The following is an 18,661-nucleotide window of genomic DNA, read 5'->3' on the forward strand; positions in this document are numbered from 1 at the left end:
AGAACAACTGGGGATTTCAGGTTGAGAGTTACAGGATTTAGGGGGACTCAAGAGCACGTGGGGACGCCAGGTTGCGAGTTACCAGATTTAGAGGTGTCACTCGTGCGCTGGGGTCAAGGCAGGAACAGGTGAGAGGCAGGATCGTAGAAAAGGCAAAGAAAGCTTTATTCAAAAGAACCGCATGGTTTTTATAGAGTGGTACGATAGATTCTATTTTATTGGCTAACTAACAGAAACATCTTTCTCATGCACTGTCCTTGAGAGGAACAGAAAAATAAAGTAGAAAAACAGCATCTGCAAATTGTTTATAGTCAACAGGTTATCATATCTTTTCAGCTCCCAAAAACTTCCCACAAGACACTGTGAGAAACGCTTGCTGTTTCTCTCTCTCTGTCCCATGGCATCCACAGGTCCCCCTTTTTTGTTTTTAAAAAAAAAAATGGAGGCAATGTTTGTAGTCCTCTGTGGGGCCCCTTGCAGAAAGGAGAACAAACCCGGCTCAAGAGGTCCCTTCATCAGATGCCAATTAAAATGGCCAGAGAGATTGGGTCTTGTGATCGTCTCTTATAAAACACACCATCAGTCCAAAAACAGTCCTAAGAACAGTCCTTTTCAAAAAGCAGGATGGAATTCAGTCTCTGCTCGTGGAAGGGCCACCTGATGGATGGTCATCATCTTGGCTACCATCTCGGTCATCATATTGTTTGCCATCTTGCGTCGTCATCTTGGTCATCATTCAAAGGTTTCCTGTTGGCCACATTTCGGTTCTGATGCCCCAAGTCAGGGCGGACACGCTTTGCAGGTACCCATCACACTCCAGTATCTGTGGAGACACATGCATACCCAAGACCCCAAGTGATAAGGTCATATAGGCCCTCCCACCTATTAGTGGGAAGATCCCATATCTGGACCTTCGCTCGAGGCAAGTGCACCTCATCCAATGACCGCACTGAAAGAAAGTGATACAGAATAACGAGATTTTCTGATTTCTGAGGCACTGTCAAATGGTTGATTGTGTACAATGCCTTTTCCAACCTACTGTGTGGTGTTTCTCTAGGCATTCCCCTCTTCTGTCTGCCCATTACACGCTTCAAGGTACCATGAGCACGTTCGACAATGGCCTGGCCCGTTGGGGAGTGTGCAATACCAAACTTATGTGACACTCCCCACTGGCGTAAGAATTGCCTCGTCTTCTGTGAGACATAGGCAGGGCCATTGTCTGTTTTCACGGAGGAAGGTATCCCCAAGACTGCAAAAGCCATCCTCCAATGGGCAATCACGTCATGACTCTTTTCCCCAGTGTGAGCAGAGGCCCACATGGCAGAGGAAAATGTGTCAATAGACACGTGCACATACTTAAGTCGGCCAAATTCAGCAATGTGAGTGACATCTGTCTGCCAAAGCTGCAAAGCCTTCAAGCCCCTGGGGTTCACCCCCACCAGCAAAGGTGCAGCAAAGCCATGGCAGTCAGCACAAGAGCTGATGATGTCACGAGCTTCAGTTGGTGTCAGATGAAACTGTTTTTGCAGCGTATGCACACCTCGGTGGAAAAAGTCATGTGACGTTCTGGCTTGCGCAATCACATCAGGCTGAGGCGCTACCCACGCAGGATTATCCAACCTGTCAGCCCTGGCATTACCCTCCGCTATGAAACCTGGCAAGCTGGTGTGACTCCGAATGTGTAAGACATAATAGGGATGGACCCAGGCCTGAATTGCACTCCACAAGGCTTTCAACAACCGAAACAAAGCTGTGTTGTTGACTTCCTTTAGGAGCGAAGAGTCCAAACGCCACGCCATGTCTGCCATATAGGTGGAATCAGTCACCACATTCAGAGGCACCTGGGAAAATTCCTGGAATGCCATGGCAACAGCTTTCAACTTGACCAGTTGAGCCGAACCCGACACATGGGCCTCCAGTGTCTGCAACCCAGACCCGTCCTTCCAGGTAACAATGGCCTTGCCTGTTTTCCCTGAACTGTCCGTGAAGACAGTGGGCCCTTCAGCTGGAACTTGGCTGCTCTTTGGCTGCAACGACAAACTCATTTTCTTTGCCAGCTGCAGCAATTTATGTCTGGGCGTATGATAATCGATCTGCCCAAAGAAGTTCTCCAGCGCACTTTGCAAAGGAGCGCTAACAGCAAGACTCCATTCAAAATCCTCCTGCTCCACAGGAAGAGTGATCATCGCTGGATCGGCAGCCATCAATTGCAAACACCGCTGATGGCATTTGATTATCAAATAATCAAGCAGCTTGTACAATGAAGGTGCTGTCTTCTTTGGCTGGTGGGGCAAAAGGACCCGTTTCAGAACATGCAGGGGATCAGACCACCTATCCACCTACTCCACTGGCCAATGATGCCCATAGGATGAAGATCAGGATTGGTGACTGTCATGGTTTGATTTTGGCAAAATGCTAGTGCTCTTATGAGAATACTTTCTCTCTGGTGTCTGCTGTGAGATGTGACTAGGAATAAGCAAAGTAGGCTCCTACTTAGAAATAAAGAAAACTTCATTGACTAAACTACGAGAAAAGGAGAAAAAAAAATCTAAGGAAAATGAAAACCTTACAAAAGCATTTTCTTCTTCTTCTTCACCAAATTTCTTAATGCAATGTATTCTTCTAAATCACTAACTCTCAGTCCGGCACTACTCTCCAAGTTTAGAGCAAATTTGGGGAAGAATCCCCCAAAGGAGCTCCGGTGGGAAAAGCAGATCCAGTCGGCCCATCCCCCCAACTGGTCCAGGAGGAAAAAATACCTCCTTGGAGAAAGGTGGGAAAAACCTGTTTATTAAACAATAAAACCAAAACAATATCAAACAATGAGACCCCTTGCCACTCTAAAAGAGATGACAAACTGATAAAACCCCGTTCCCAGGTTGCAGCTCACTCAGTCTCTGATCAGTCCCTCCGGTGCTGGAATTGTCGCAGGCCAGGCCCGGCCTGGTGGGCCAGAGATGTGAGCTGCCAGTGCTCCCCTGGGTGTTCAGTCCAGAGCAGGTTTCAAGAGGTCCAAAGAAAAGAAAAAAACACAGTCCAGGGAACTTCTTTGCCTCAGCTAGCTAACACTAACTAAAAAGCAAAAGAAGAGCTCTGTCTTGCTGTCTGTCCGCAGACAACAACAGTCCAGGAGGAGGAATGTGGGTGAGTGAGAGCAGTGTCTGGAGGAAAAAAAACTGCACTTCTCTCCCCCCTTCACTCTCTGCACTAAGTCTTAAAGGTGCAAAACTTACTATTCAGCATAAACAGAACAAGACGATTGGGGATAAAAGCATCATACAGCCAATCCAGGACAACTACTCTTTAGAATACTCAATCTTCAGTTCATCAAGAGAAGAAGAGTCTTTTTTGTACTATAGGCTTCTGCTGGAAACACTGTTGAAATCTCGTGTGTTTTCATGTCACTTAGTGTTGCTCGGAAAATCTTTTGCTATTGTGACATCTTCATTTTATGCTTAGTGCTCTCACTACTGTGCATGGACTAGAGCTGCTTCTAGGGTTGTCTTTCAAGGATGCTTTGTCTCACTCTAAAAAAGGCACAGTCTCTTCTTTGGGACATCTGTCTCCTTTAAATTTTTTGCACTTTCTGGGGCCGAGGGGTACTCACACTGAACTCTCTTGGTTCTGAGGCACTGCTTCTTCTTAAATGCAGTCTCTGTGTCACAGGAAAAAAAAATGGTTCTGTCTATGGCTACACAAGAAAAGTCTAGCTAAAAGGCTACTCTCTCATCTCTCCCCCCACTCAAGAGTCTTCTGCACTTCTTTCATGGCTTATTCTCTCTTATCTCATCTCTTATCTCTCTTCTCAGCTCTAGGAGGATCAGCCTTTGTAAGGTTTTTATCATGCAAGAAAAGGGTTAAAAATTTCAGTCTTTTCTTCTCTGGTGCTTTGGAACTTTCACGCTGCTCTGCTGGGCACTTTCTTGCTGCACTCTCCCCTTCTCTTCTTGGGCCGGCTGCTATCAAATTCAGATGCCGGCTCTCCCCTGGTGGGGGGGTGGCTGCCCGATGTCTCTTGGTGCTCTTTTACCTTTCTATCTTCAAGGGCTTCTTCACTTCTTATCTCTGTCCAGGCTCAGGCTTACTGCATGGCTGCCCCTCCCCCACCCAGCAGCAGCAGCGGAACGGGGGAGGGAGATCTGACCTCTTTCCCCTGAAGTCCTAAGAGGGCTTTCAGGGGAGCAGCTCTGGTTTTTAACCCCTGTGTGTTCTCAGAGGTGTGTCCGAACTTCAGTGGCTACATCAGGTGCCAATATAAAAATCTGAACACCTATTTGTGGCCAAAGCATATCCAAAAAAAAAAACTTACTTCCTGTCAATGTCTCAAACCACGACAGTGACAAAAACAGTGATATCAATGGAAGGATCTATTAGGTGAACCTGACGAGCAGAAACAGTTCTCTGGACCTCCTCCAGCACCTGTCACGCTGCAGGTATCAACTCTTGAGGCGATCTCACGTCAGGGTCCCCTATCAGAGTATCATACAACGGGGAACACTGTTCTCTGGTCAGTCCTAAGTAAGGACGCAACCAGTTGATGACACACACCAACTTCTAGGCATCATTCGAAGTCCGAATAGAATCCGAAAACTGCACCTCCTGATGCTGAATGGTACGGTCAAGAATCTTGACCTCCAAGTATTTCCAAGGAGGGTGCTGTTGGACCTTCTCCAGGGCCACGCGCAGCCCGTAAGCATGCAGGGCAGCAAACATTCGAGGCCATATCCTCAGCAACTTATCCTGGTTGGGTGCCGCCACCAGGATGTCATCCATATAATGGTAACAGCATGTGTCAGGAAACTGATCGCGCACCTCTGACAAGGCCTGAGCCACATACCATTGGCAAATAAATGGGCTGTTGCGACAGCCCTGTGGCAAAACCTCCCATTGATACCCCTGAGCAGGCTCGGCATTATTGACTGAAGGCACTGTGAAAGCAAACTTTGGCTTGTCATCTGGATGCAAAGGGATGGTAAAGAAACAATCTTTCAAATCAATGACCAAGATCTCCCACCCTGCAGGGATCATGATGGGTGAGGGCATGCCAGGCTGCAGCGCCCCTATGCCTTCCATCATATCATTGACTCTCCGGAGGTCTTGTAACAGCCTCCACTTCACAGACTTCTTTTTTATCATGAAGACAGGAGTATACCAGGAACTCATTGAAGGCTCAGTGTGTCCCTGCTGCAATTGTTCTTGTACCAGTTGAGAAAGGATGAACAACTTCTCCTCTGCCAGGGGCCACTGATGAACCCAAATGGGTTTGTCCACTAGCCACCTGTGGTGGTTTGACCGGACATGGGATTTCTGGGATGCTGTAGTCAAACCAATGGGTGCTCAGATTTTAATACTGGCACCTGATGTGGACATTGGGACATTTGGATCTGCCTCTGAGAACACAGGGTTAAAAGCAGAGCTCCCCCCTGGAAGGTTCTCTTTGGATTTCTGGCGAGAGAGAGTTCGATTCCTCCCCCGGCCCAGCTGCTGGCTGGGTGGCATTGAGGGGAAAGCCACGCGGCCTGAGAGAGGTGGGCCTGACCCTGAGGGGCCCAAGGGTGGAAGCATCGAAGAACTACTGGGAGGTATTTCCCCCCCACACTTCTGAGAGACAGAGACAGAGCTGTGCCTGGGAGTTACCTTGATACTTGATAAACATGTGCGGCAGCAGGCAGCACAGCTGAGAAGGAGGAAAGGAGGGGAGGGAAGGAGGCAGCGATGTGTCCAGCTGCTTGTGGGAGCTTTTAACTCCTTTGTGGACAATGAAAACTTTACAGAACATTAACCCTTCCTAGAAGAGTGATGAAGGTCTGGGCACAGAGAGTGATGTTGGAAGAATGGAGAAGATGGAATGGCATTTTTTGTTTGGCTCTTTTTTTTTTTTTATAGCCATTGACTGTTTCCTTGTGATACAGAGACTGCTTCCAGTGGGGACAATGCCTCAAAACCAGGAGGGTTCAGTGGGGGTACCCCTCGGCCCCAGGGGGTGCAAAAAAATTGGGGGGGGAAAAGATGTCCCAAAGTTGAGACTGTGCCTTTTTGGAAGGAGAAAAGGCATCCTTAAAAGTAACCCTAGAAGCAGCCCTGGTCCATGCACAGTGGTGAGAGCACTGGGCATGGAAGGAAGATGTCACAATGGCAAATGCTGTCTGGGCGGGGCCACATGTGACAAGAAGCCAATGGCACAAAGAAGGACTCCTTCTCCTCTTGATGAACTGAGGATTGAGTATTCTAAAGGGTGGTGCCAGACTGAGAGTTGGTGATTTGGGAGATGTATTGTATTGGAAATCTGGTGGGGGGAAGAGGAAAAGGTTTTGTGAAGTTTTCATTTTCCTTGAGTGTGTATTTTTTTCACTTTCCCTCGTAGTTTAGTTAATAAAGTTTTCTTTATTTCTAAGTAGGAGCCTGCTTTGCGTATTCCTGGTCACATCTCAGAGCAGACACGAGGGAGAGAGCATTTTCATGGCGGCACTGGCATTGTGCCAGTGTCAAACCATGACACCACCATAAAGGCAGCACCGGGTACCTGTCGCTGTCCAACGCACTGGTGAAGCAAAGTGAAAATTTTCCAGGATAGAAATCCATTTTAATTTAGGTGAAATGTACATTTTTGAGTTGAGTCTGTGGTTAGAAATCGTAGTTATTTAGCCAGACTGCAAGGCCTAAGCTCAGTGAAGTTACCTCAGCGAATGACAGAGATAAAGGGGAGGAGACAGAAGATGATAGAGAGAGACAGAGACTGCTGTAAGGGCAAATCAGCCTGACCTCGGAATTCTTTCTGATAAGAAGGAACTAGTGGTAAAAGTCACACGAAACCCATAAAAATGAATATGTATGAACCTATTGTGAAACTGTATGCATATGTACTTGAGAGGGGGAGAAAAGGAGATCTGAAGTTCTCAGAGGTATGCATGCCTTTTAAGGAGAGCATTCTCCGCATGTGTCCGGCGCCGTAATAAACATACCAAGCTTTACAACTTTTATAAAGTTGTGGTTTCTTCTTTTCTCCACAAAACAATATGGCGAGCCAGGCAGGAGTTCTCTGTCCCCGCTGGGGCAGGGGGGATAGACAGACCTCCAAGGCAAGCCCTAGGATTATTTTCCTGGAGGAGGCTCCGCTCGTCTCAACTTGCCTCCTGCGAGGACAGACAAGGACCTGCTGGCTGCGGAGGAAGATATGGTATGTACTGAGGGGCCTCCGGGGGAGGGGGGAAGAGAGCTAGGGAGTAAATCACTCAGAGACGTCTGGGTGTAGCTGATGGAGCAGCTACACTAGAGACGGGGTTCATTGTTCTGATAGGGAAGACCGCTAGCAACTCTAGGGGTGGGTCGGGTGAACCCGTGTATGTGTGTATTGGGGGTTCATTGTTCTGATAGAGCAGAACTGGTGAGACCGTGTGTGTTTTGTTTGTGTGTGTGGTGTCCGGACACTGTGTTGCTGTATGGTTAATGCATTGTGTGGTCAGTGCACTTTGTTTGTAATCGTGTAAGTGTATAAGTGTATGTATGGTGTATAATAGAGAGTAGATCTACAGTGCTCTACAGTGCGGGTGTGGAGGGGGTGAGTACTACCCGTGTTTGAAACAGCTGAGTGAGGCCAGAGGCGCTGGCTGCAGCAGGCTGTGGGGGCAGGGAGAGAAGTGCCCCGCAGAGAAGCGAGTGGAAGAACATCAGTGATGGTATTTATTGTGTTTAAATGTAGTGATTTGTGTAGATTTGGTACATTTAAACAGTGAGTATGAGCTCAGAGAGTTCCTTTGCCCTGGATGTTTGGACTTGATCTCTAGACTGTGCTGTTATTTTGATTGTGTCCAGGAAAAACTGATGTAAATGCTGAATTATGATATGCTGTGTTGTGTTGAGAAAAGTGAGGACTTTGAGAGATATGCTCCTTTCCCAGTGATTTTGTGTGGTGATTTTCTTCCGCTGCATTGTGGTAATTTGATTCTCAGATTGTATAGTAGTGTTTGTGGAGATTTTAAGATTTTGTTTGCAACAAGAGCAGCATTTTACACAGGAGAACTATAGTATGGTGATTTATGCATAACTACGATAAAGCGAATTAAAGGAATTCCAAGAATTCTCCCCCTCCCAGCAATTCAAGCCTTGGCTCTAGTGAATTTGAGATAAAGGGGGGGGGGGTCCATGTGTGTCTGTGTCTGTGGGCATATCAGAGTTACGGCTGTGACAAGCACAGCCTTTTTGCAAGGCAGTAAAAAAGTGTAAGTAGACACAGTGCTTAATTAGATTGTGCAAGAAGAGAACTAGAAAATACTGGTATTTTGTAAAACAGAGTTTAGATAGAAGAGATGAATGAGATGAATTAGTTAATGAGACTTATGAGATTTATGAGACTTCAGCTGGTACTGTAGTAAGTCTGGACTGGGAACGGCCTGCTGTAGGGATTTAGAGTTCTCTGTAACAAACAGGATAGCCTGCCTTTGCAGGCAATTTCGGGGAGCCTTTGGTGCATCAAGAGGCTGGCATGCTGTGTGAGGTGACAGTGGCTGTCCCCTGAGCACAGGGACAGCTCTGGCTGCCCCGTCTCCCCAGGGAACACGGGAATGGCCTGTGGGCAAAACCTGGATGTGCAGGTATTATTGCAGTGCAGTGTTTGTGAGAAAACGCTGGTATTGCTGTTCTAATAAGCGTCAGGGCACATGCCCCGGGTGTAAATTAAAGGTTTCTGATCAAGATGATTCAGAACCTAAGATCTTAAGACTCGTGTGTGGGAATCACATCTGATACCTGCCACCTGGAGCTGTGTGTGTAGGAGGAAGACTGAGAAACTACTCTGAAGCTTTGTAAAGAGAAGTTTGGGTGGAAGCGAGATAGGGCAAGGAGAAAGATAATGAGAACTGATCAGAGCAAAGAGGCTCCTAAATTAGCCCCTTTTTGGAGGGGCTCACTGGGAGAAGGCTGCCAGTAGGAGCAGCTCAGAAAAGAAAAGATTTATAATACTTCATCGCAGTTAATACTGTTTTAAAATAGGAAGATAAATGGGATAGGGTTTTTGCATGCTGAAATGTCTTATTGTTTTAAGAAATCACCCAGAATGGCAAAGAGACTGTGAGATCAGACCGCCCTCTGGTCTTGGCCCTTGAAAAGGAAAACAAGGCAAAGAGAAAGCAAATCAAACATGTTGTTCAGCATGCAGCATAAGATAGCAACGTATGAAATCAGGCAAGGATTATCATGCTGAAATGCAAAGCAATCACAGTTCGCGAAATGAGTACATATGATTTGTTAAAGGCTCCTCCCAAGGTAAGAGAGGAAGCATAAAGATGACCTCCCCAAAAGGGAAGAATTTTAGTCGACACAAGGGCCATATATTCAGTTTTAAATAAAGCTTTAGTACCTGTGGAGAATGTTTATGTTGTAGTGTGGGAAACAACCGAACAACTGGCCAGTCTGAGAAGGCATACTTTTGCAAACCTTTAAAGTAACATGTGTACTATGTGTACTTAAAGGCTTTTGTACAATTCACTCAATCCGCTAAACATTCTCAAATGAGAAAGATTACTCTGGAGGCAAATGAAGATGTTAGGCTTAACATTAACAGACACTGAAATTAAGAAAGATATTAGTAAGGAGATATTAGAATAAGTAAATAAGTGTTTTCAAGGGTATGGGCCTCTGCTGTAACAGGGAGAGTGAAAAATGCACCCCCATGATAATCAAGCTTAATGAAAGAACACAACCAGTGAGAACTGAGTAGTACCCTCAAAAGTAAGATAAGGAAGGAATCAGCCCAATAACTGATAGTACTGGATTAAGGGCTGTCAATAAGATAACACAGAATTTATACCCTGTGGTAGCAAATCCATATACTTTACTAACTTGTTTAACACCTGAGCTAACCTGGTTCACTGTTTTAGGCCTAAGAGATGCCTTCTTTTGCCTCCCTATCCACGAAGCCAGCCAGAAAATTTTTGCATTCAAACACAAGCTCACATAGTCCATGTGCCTGAAGGCTTCAAAATTCTCCACTCTGATTGGAGAACAGCTTGCAAAAATCCAGAGTCCCGGGAAGCTCCACAAGAGGAAAGGAGGCTGTTGCAGTACGTGGATGATCTTCTAGTAGCCACTCGGACGAGGGAAGCGAGAGAAACCTGGATGGTAAGCCTTTGAATTTCCTAGGGCTCCAAGGATACAGAGTTCCAAAGAAAAAGGCACAGGTAGTGAAACAAGGTAATCTACCTGGGGTAAGAAGTGAATGCTAAGCAGCAGACTTTAGGGCAGGGAAACCATATGCCAAACCCCGAAACCCCAGACAATGAAGGAACTCCGAACCTTCTTAGGCATGGCAGGGTAGTGACAGCTGTGGGTTTATAATTATGGACTGCTTGTCAGACCCCTCTATGCTCTTATTGCCGATGGAAACCGAGATCTCCAGTGGACAAAAGACGCCACACGGGCCTTTCACCAGCTAGAGAGTGCCCTCATGTCGGCTCCAGCTTTGAGACTTCCAGATGTAAGTAAAGCATTCTTTCTATTTTTCCACGCAAGGAATTGCCCTGGGAATATTGGCTCAGGACTTGGGTCCATACTGAAAGGCAGTTGCTTACTTCTCTAAGCAACTAGATGCAACAGCCAAAGGATGGCCAGGTTGCCTCAGAGCTGTAGCAGCAGTTGTGCTGAATATTGAAGAGGCACTCAAGTCTACCCTACGACAAAAATGACTGTGCTAGTGTCCCACACAGTGTCCACAGTACTGGAAGTAAAGGGTGGCCACTGGCTTTCACCAGAGGTTTCTAAAATACCAGGCCATCATGGTAGAGCAAGATGATGTAGAGATAGTAGTGACTAATATTGTAAACCCAGCTTCATTTCTCAGTGGAAATCAAGAAGAAGCAGTACACAATGATTGCCTGGAGACCATTGAAGCTACGTACTCCAGCCGCCCAGACTTAAAGGACACTCCTTTGTATGCAGAGACCTGGTTCACTGATGGAAGCAGCTACATTGCCAGTGGAAAGCGACATGCTAAGTACACAGTGACTACCTGCAGAGAGGTAATAGAGTCTGGACCCTTACCAACAGGTACCTCTGCACAGAAGGCTGTGATAAATGCATTGACCCATGCCTTAGAAACAGCAAAAAGCATTCAGAGTTGTGCATGCACATGGAGCCATCTGGAAGGAGAGGGGACTGCTGACCTGACCTCACAGGGAAAGAAGAGACAATCCAGCTGCTGGAAGCAGTTCAGCTACCTGAAAAAGCATATTAAGGCACACCAGAGAGTGGGCTTAAAATTGGAGGAAAGAAATGAGCTGGCGGATGGAGAGGCAAAGAAAGCAGCAAAGGGTGAGGTACAGATTTTCCTCGAAGGTAAGCCATAATGCAATAATACTAATCAAAAGAGACATACAACTACAAGGGGTGGGCTACCATTGAAAGAGAGCTAGTAATCCCTTCCCATTTTCATGGTTACTAGTGAAGGAAGAGCACTAGAAAACACACTAGGGCCGAACTACTTAAAAGCTTTTTATAGAGTGTGGCTCCTTTCTCAAAATGACCAAGGCTGCCAGCGATACAGAGTGCATTGAAATGAAGTGTTGACGTTGAAGTAGTAATTTCCTCAGGCTTTCTAGAACATACATCTGACTGAAAGAATTGTTGCCAGGAATTTACATGCCACTATCACTCAGGTAAGCCGACAATGTGGTCCTTGCCTCCAGACTAACCTCAAAATACCCCCTGGCCGAAACTTGGTCAGACTAGGAAAGGCCATGGGCCTGTACAGCAGTAGCAAATTAACTTTTCAGAACTCCCAAGGAAAGGGGGGTATCAGTATTTACTGGTATTAATAGATACATTTTCAGGGTGGCCAGAAACATTCCCCACCAGAACTGTCAAAGCTCAAGAGGTGACCAGATCATTTTTACAGTTAATAATACCACGCTTCAGAGTTCCAGCCACAATATCCTCAGATAAAGAATCACATTTCATTTCCAAAATAGTGCAACAGATTAGTAGCGATCTGGGCATAGATTAGGAACTTCACACTCCATACTGTCCCAATCAAGTAGCCAGGTAGACAAAATGAATCATTTGATTAAGCTGCAGATTGTAACACTGGGGCAAGAAGTTAAACTACCCTACCCCCAAGCTCTTCCACTAGCACTATTGCAAATTCAAACTAAACCTTGAGCTAAAGGAATGCTGAATCCTTTTGAAATGCCTTATAGAAGACCATATAGAATACAAGGGTAATGTCCAGAATGTCCACTTACATGGTGGCATTAAGCAAACAGCTCAGAGTAATTGAGAAACATGTGGCTGGAACTCGGAGCAGGGAGTTAGATAGCCTGGGGATGATGTACATGTTAAGTCCCTTACAGAGAAGACTTCAGAACGACAGTGGGAGAGACCACTGCAAGTACTTCTCATCACCTTCACTGCAATCAAAATCAAAGAGCAGAATGCCTGGATCCATCACTCTGGAATGAAGAAAGCCCTAGAAGTCCCTTGGAGAGTGATACCAGAAGACAATGAACTGAGACTAAAACTTAGGCAAAATGAGTATATTGTGGTCAGGAGTAGTTCATACTTGAGTTGACAGAATTGTTTTGTATGTAATTGTAACTGAAGTTTCAGAACTAAAGAGTACCTCTATCCAAAGCAATGCTGAATGGCCTTGGTCCCAGGCGTTTAATCAGTATACTGGATCCATGGGAGAACCTTCTGAGATAAAAGATTTAAACGCATCTACTGTAGTAATCCACAAGAGTCAGGTACATGAGGAGCAAGAATGGCAGGAACAGGAACTGTGGACACTTCAAGGAATCAGAGGAGAAGAAATCAAAGTAGAGTGCCAGGTCATCAATAGGACAGCTTATGAGAGACCAGATGTAATTAGTGTCTGAACCTCCCCTGGTGTATATGAACACCAGGAAGTCTGTGATAACCTAAGTGAATCAGACTGTTGGTGTAATTTCACCTTGATACAGCCTGTAGAAGTGACCTGCCTTTGAGCTCGAGTTGCTATCAGACTTTCATTTAAATTCAAAGTAGACACTGCACTTTTTACAACAGCAGGGCCTTATACAACCCATACTAGTTCAGACTCTACCCAAACATGAACCTAAAGTGTATGAAATAGGCCCCTACGTAGTAAAGAATGTGAGTGAACAACAGCTATTATTCAATCCAGAATGGTCTCTCAAACGTGTGGAGTTGATAATGGAAATTAACATCTCAAAAATCCAACCAGCCTGCTCCTCCTTCCTAAAAACATCCTTTGAGGGCTGCACAACATGGTTACAAAGAAAGGCATATCTCAGGAGCAGAATAAGAAAAGATCTAACTGGCATATTTGAGACAGGATTAGGAGTTTTAAATGGAATTGATTCAGAAATACTGATGAATAAACTGGCCACTGCTGCAAGTAGCCTAACAAAATTGAAGCAGCCTTTACAGTCATCTCTATTGGCATTAGGAACTAACCAGTGACAGATTTCAAAAGTACTGCCAAAGTAAGGAAGTATGAAAAGGCCGGGGACCAAGACCACAAGTTGATAGTAGAAGCACTTAGTACAGTTCAAGATAATGTGTCTTTAGCTTTCAGATGTATACAAGCACAGTTATAGATGCAAACAACAGCAGCTCTGATCATACAGGAAAGGCGTGAAGGTAATTTTCCAGCTGAAATTGGGAGAATTGTTTGGGATAATGCAATTGATTTTGAAAGGAAGTTTCAATCCTGGTGGACTATGGTGAATTTCACCTATGATCCTGCTTCTAAAGTGGCCACTGCCTTTGTGCTTACCATATGTAATGCCACTGTTTATGTTATCCATCCCATCATTGCCCTAAGATTAAACCATGAAAAAACAATACTCTACCCTTTAGAACATAGAGTATGGGCACGAAAAGATGAATGAAAAGTGGCAAACAGTAAAATTAGAATCCTGCATTACTAGAGAGCAGATGGGATTCATTTGTGAAAGCAATACTATCAATGCCCAAGATGTGTGTCTAGACACTGAACAGAGTATTTGCCACTTTGAAATTGATCCAGTCACTGACCAGAAAACTGTGCTCATATATACTGGAAAAGGGTGTGTATGCCTGAGAACTGCCTGTGCTGCTGTAAAAATTGATAGCAATGATGTTATTTTGTCTAGTAGAAATCATTCTAATTTCTGTATTTGTAATTTTGTTAAGATTATCGGGTGTGATTTTTTGTACTCAGCCCCAGTGACATCCCACCAGCTGGTTAAAACCAATTACACAATGTAACTCAGATTATCACCTACCCCTATTGGGATGGACCTTACATTAGTAAAACAATTAGTTAAGCACCAAGACGTATTGGAAATCTTGAAGGAAATCCAAGAAAGTGGAAAGAAAACCTTAATTACTGTCCAACATGATACAAAAGATATAACGAGAATTTTGCAAAGAATAGAACAAATTGCAGATCCTCACTGGTGAGATGTGGTCTTTAGGTGGTCACCAACTACAAATAGAATCCTTAATAAGTTGTGTCATCCTACTGTAGTTTTGTTAATATTAGTTAGAACAAGTTCAGGATTATCCATTATCAAACGTACATGGTAAAGCACTAAAGTACACTTGTTGTCACAGGAATTTGTACGAAGTAAAAGAATTTACTTCCTCCTTTTAGGAAAGGGGGGAATGAAGCAAAGTGAAAATTTTCCAGGATAGAAATCCATTTTAATTTAGGTGAAATGTACATTTTTGAGTTGAGTCTGTGGTTAGAAATCGTAGTTATTTAGCCAGACTGCAAGGCCTAAGCTCAGTGAAGTTACCTCAGCGAATGACAGAGATAAAGGGGAGGAGACAGAAGATGATAGAGAGAGACAGAGACTGCTGTAAGGGCAAGTCAGCCTGACCTCGGATTTCTTTCTGATAAAAAGGAACTAGTGGTAAAAGTCACACGAAACCCATAAAAATGAATATGTATGAACTTATTGTGAAACTGTATGCATTTGTATTTGAGAGGGGGATAAAAGAAGATCTGAAGTTCTCAGAGGTACGCATGCCTTTTAAGGAGAGCATTCTCCGCATGTGCCCGGTGCCGTAATAAACATACCAAGCTTGACAACTTTTATAAAGTTGTGAGGTTTCTTCTTTTCTCCGCAAAACAGTGGCCCCTACCAAAAATCTGCCCTGATCCGCACTCCCCAGGCAGACAACACATCCCGCCCCCACAGAGTGAGCGGGGTTGAAATGACATAGGGTTGAACAGCAGCCACCTGCCCACTCGCGTTCCTAAAGAGAACCGGGCTGGGACTCACCATGGTACGCGCTGGACCCCCCACCCCTACCACGCGTGTCCCTACGGGGTCCAAAGGCCACATAGATGGCCACACAGAGTGGGAGATGGCCACACAGAGTGGGAGATGACAGTCACGTCCGCCCCTGTGTCAGTCAAACTTTGCAGCCTGATCATTCATGGACGGGCACCCAGCAGAGTCAAGGTACACATCATCTGGGGTTGCTGTGCGGAAATGTTTGCAGACCAGAGGGCTCGTGGCGGTCCCTCGGATCCGCAGCCACCAGTCCCATGAGTCTGTGAGGCAGTCCTGGGGACAAATGACTGAAAAAACACAAGGTGAGCAATCCGAGTCCTTGCTGGGATGGTGACGGGGGAGGGGGCGTAAAAACAGTAGCAAAGATCAGACCCGTCAAAGCAGAGTTAACAACTCCAGGGTGAATAAAGATCCCTTGGTGGGTGACATTAGATGTCCCCACTAACAGCACACCCAGACCTTGTTCTAGAGGAACGAGGATATGCAAGGGAACCCTATGCTCACCATCAGAGTCTAAGATGACTGTGCTGGTGGTGCATACATCCACTCCGGCAGAGCTGTGGGCGCTGCCTGTGAGATGGCTGGGTAGACCTTGACTGGTGCTGAGCTCTGAGGAATCACTTTTGTCGAGGCGCAATTCCTCTTTGCGCTCTTCTTCCCGTTTCCCAGACCCACCAAAGGCCGGCCATCCGCCCTGAAGGTCGACCTGCACTGGCTGGCAAGGTGACCTGCCTTATGGCACCTGGTGCACAAAAACTTGGCGCCCGCACCTGCCGCTTTTGGCACGTCCTGCTGCTTCCTGCCCTTCTTCTTCTTCTTCTTGCGTCCACCCCCTAAGGGCACCTGGCCTGACTGCAGAACAACTGCCAGAGCGGACACTTCAAGACCGCCACCACTCACCATTGTACAAGCCTTGGCCATTTCTACCACTGAAGGATCCCCTGAAGAGAATTTATGATCTTCTGGCATTCAGGGTTCGAATGGTTCTTGGCCAAGTGTTTCAGAAGGGGCTCTCTGAGGCCAGGCTCCTCAACCTGCCTCTCCAAAGCAGCAGTCAGCCTCTTGACAAACGGCACAAAAGGCTTGCCCGGCTTCTGCCATATGTCAGTAAAGTCGGGCCTTGGGGAGGCTACCTCGATTGTTTTCACCAATGCAGCAAACCCCAGAGACTGACACTGCTGGAGAACAGCAGTATCCGAGGTAGCCTGGAAATCAGGATGGGATTAGGTGTCCTCTCCAAGCAGAGCATCGACCCCCATGCCATGCCTAGGATCCCCTGGGGGCAGAAGCCTGTTGCTGGCTGCAACCTTTGCAGCCCCCTCCACCCAGAATGCCAAAAACATCGCAAACTGCAGAGGCCGAAAAAGCACCTGAGAAAGATGCCTAATATCAAAGGGACAGAGCAGGTCAGTGGCTATGATCCAGGGAGACTGCCTGACTTCCTTCAAACCAAGGCCATGCCTTGAAACCTCACCCCGCAGCTCCTGAATCACCTGCCTGGCGATCACTCCGTGCTTGTTGGCCTGCACCGAATTCAGGAGAGCCTTGAACACAGGATGAGCCTCCAGGGCACCACTTGGTCCTCCCAAATCCCTGGAGCCTCCCCCAACCAGGCGGGCATGCCATTACCGGCCGCTGACAGTGACCATCCCGCCTCCCCAAACAGACCCTCATCTTCAGCCTCGGAGACCCGTAATTTGACTGCATCCCAAAAGCTGGCGGGATTGTTAGGGTGGACAGTCACCATACAAGGAGGCAGCGTCCAAAGGTGACGAGCAGACGCCGACTCTGCCCGCCGCTGCCGGCTCTCCCCCATCGTGGCATGTCCCTGCCGGGGGACCGGCCACTGATCATCATCTCTGTCTGAGCCCCCCCCCGGAACGAAAGGGCCCCCAGTGGGTGACCGGGGGTGGCGCACTAGGAAAGGGGTCCGGATCTGAGAAACCACCCGCGGGCCGCGAACCTGTAGAAACAGTCCCAGGCTGGGACACTGGTAAACCAGCCACCAGCCACCGTGGCCGGAGACAGGGCAGCAGGCGGCGCAACCAGAGCCGACGGCCCCACGGCCACTGCAGGCTGCCCCGGCAGAGGTGTATAAGACATCAAGTCACCCGAAGCGGCAGCTGCGCCGGAAGAAGAAAGAGGCACTGCCCCCTCCGGATGATTTACCGTTCAGAGAGACGGTGCCAAAGCCGCAGACACAGTCATCATCGTCATCTGCGCAGGCGCCATGGGAAAGGAGGGGAACACCGGCCGGGAACACGACACTGGCTGGGGCGGGGCGCCACCCGCCAGCATCGACAATGGGTGTGCCCGGTACAGCTGCACAGGCTCCTTGGCTGATGACGAAGAAGCCGGCAGAGCCACCCGTGGCGTCTTGGCAACCACCGAGGCAGGAGCGGACCCCGCCCCCTCAGGCCATTCAGGAGGGGGCTGTTGGGCTGGAAACTGCGGCCCCCGTGGCTCGGGAGAAAGCCGACCCCCAAAAGGCATGAGGGGGAGAGGCAGGGCTGGCGGTGGCCCGGAAAATCCCGCGACTTCAGTGTCAGGGGTGGAGAGAGGTGGGACATCAGTCGGACGGGACAATCCCGATTCTTCGGCAGCAGGGGTGGGGAAAGGCAGATCTGCCACAGCCAACTCCTGGCCCCACCCTCTGAAGGGGGACGGGGCTGAGCCACTGGGGACGAGGGGGCTGAACCATGCACCGACGGTGAGCCGCGACTGAAGCGCCGGCACCACCCCTGCCCCTCGAACTGCCTGTCTCCGCTCCTCTGGCCCGGTCCCGGAGGGCCATGCACAGGAATTCGCACGCGGCCAGGAGCGGGGGTATAGCATCATCCCCGCTGTAAAACTCTTCCGCAAGCCGGCTACATAGTTCCTGACACTGGCCCAGGTCAAAAGCATCAGCCATGCCCATCGGGATCTCATGAATCCTGGCCCACACAAGCAGGTCAATTAGCGAGGCGTCAGGCACCGAAAACCCCCATAGGAAAGGAGGAGCCTCCAGACGGAGAAAACCCAGTCCTCCTCCTCTTCGCGATCCCTCATCTCGGAAACACCGGCACCCAATCCCGGCAATCCGCGAAGTGTGCAAGTCCTGGGGAGGGAGTCCCCACCCGTGAGTCCCAACGATCAGGGCAGCCCCATGGACAAAGTCCAATGAGAAGGGCGCGGGGGAAAGGCAGTTACCTCTCCGGGGAAACAAAGAGTGTCTGAACACTGCCAAGTTGTGTGGGCGCAATACGCCCCCGAGGGGTCCGGCGGGGGTCCCGGGCGTCCGCTGCGCTCTGCGAAGGTTGATCGATGCAGGACACTTGTCGGGTCACCAGATGTCACTCGTGCGCCAGGGTCGGGGCAGGAACAGGTGAGAGGCAGGATCACAG

At 47.8% G+C, this 18,661-nt stretch overlaps 1 long non-coding RNA gene across 1 annotated transcript; it reads right to left on the bottom strand.

The window, feature by feature from the left end:
• Positions 1-141: 141 nt before the first annotated feature.
• LOC141726869 (uncharacterized) lies at positions 142-18,661 on the bottom strand. Its single transcript, XR_012577827.1, has 2 exons — positions 17,448-18,661; positions 142-823 (listed from the first exon to the last, which is right to left on the bottom strand). It is a non-coding gene; the product is annotated as an uncharacterized LOC141726869 (long non-coding RNA).

This window comes from Zonotrichia albicollis, chromosome W (genome assembly GCF_047830755.1).
Source record: "Zonotrichia albicollis isolate bZonAlb1 chromosome W, bZonAlb1.hap1, whole genome shotgun sequence".
NCBI classification, from domain to species: Eukaryota; Metazoa; Chordata; class Aves; order Passeriformes; family Passerellidae; genus Zonotrichia; species Zonotrichia albicollis.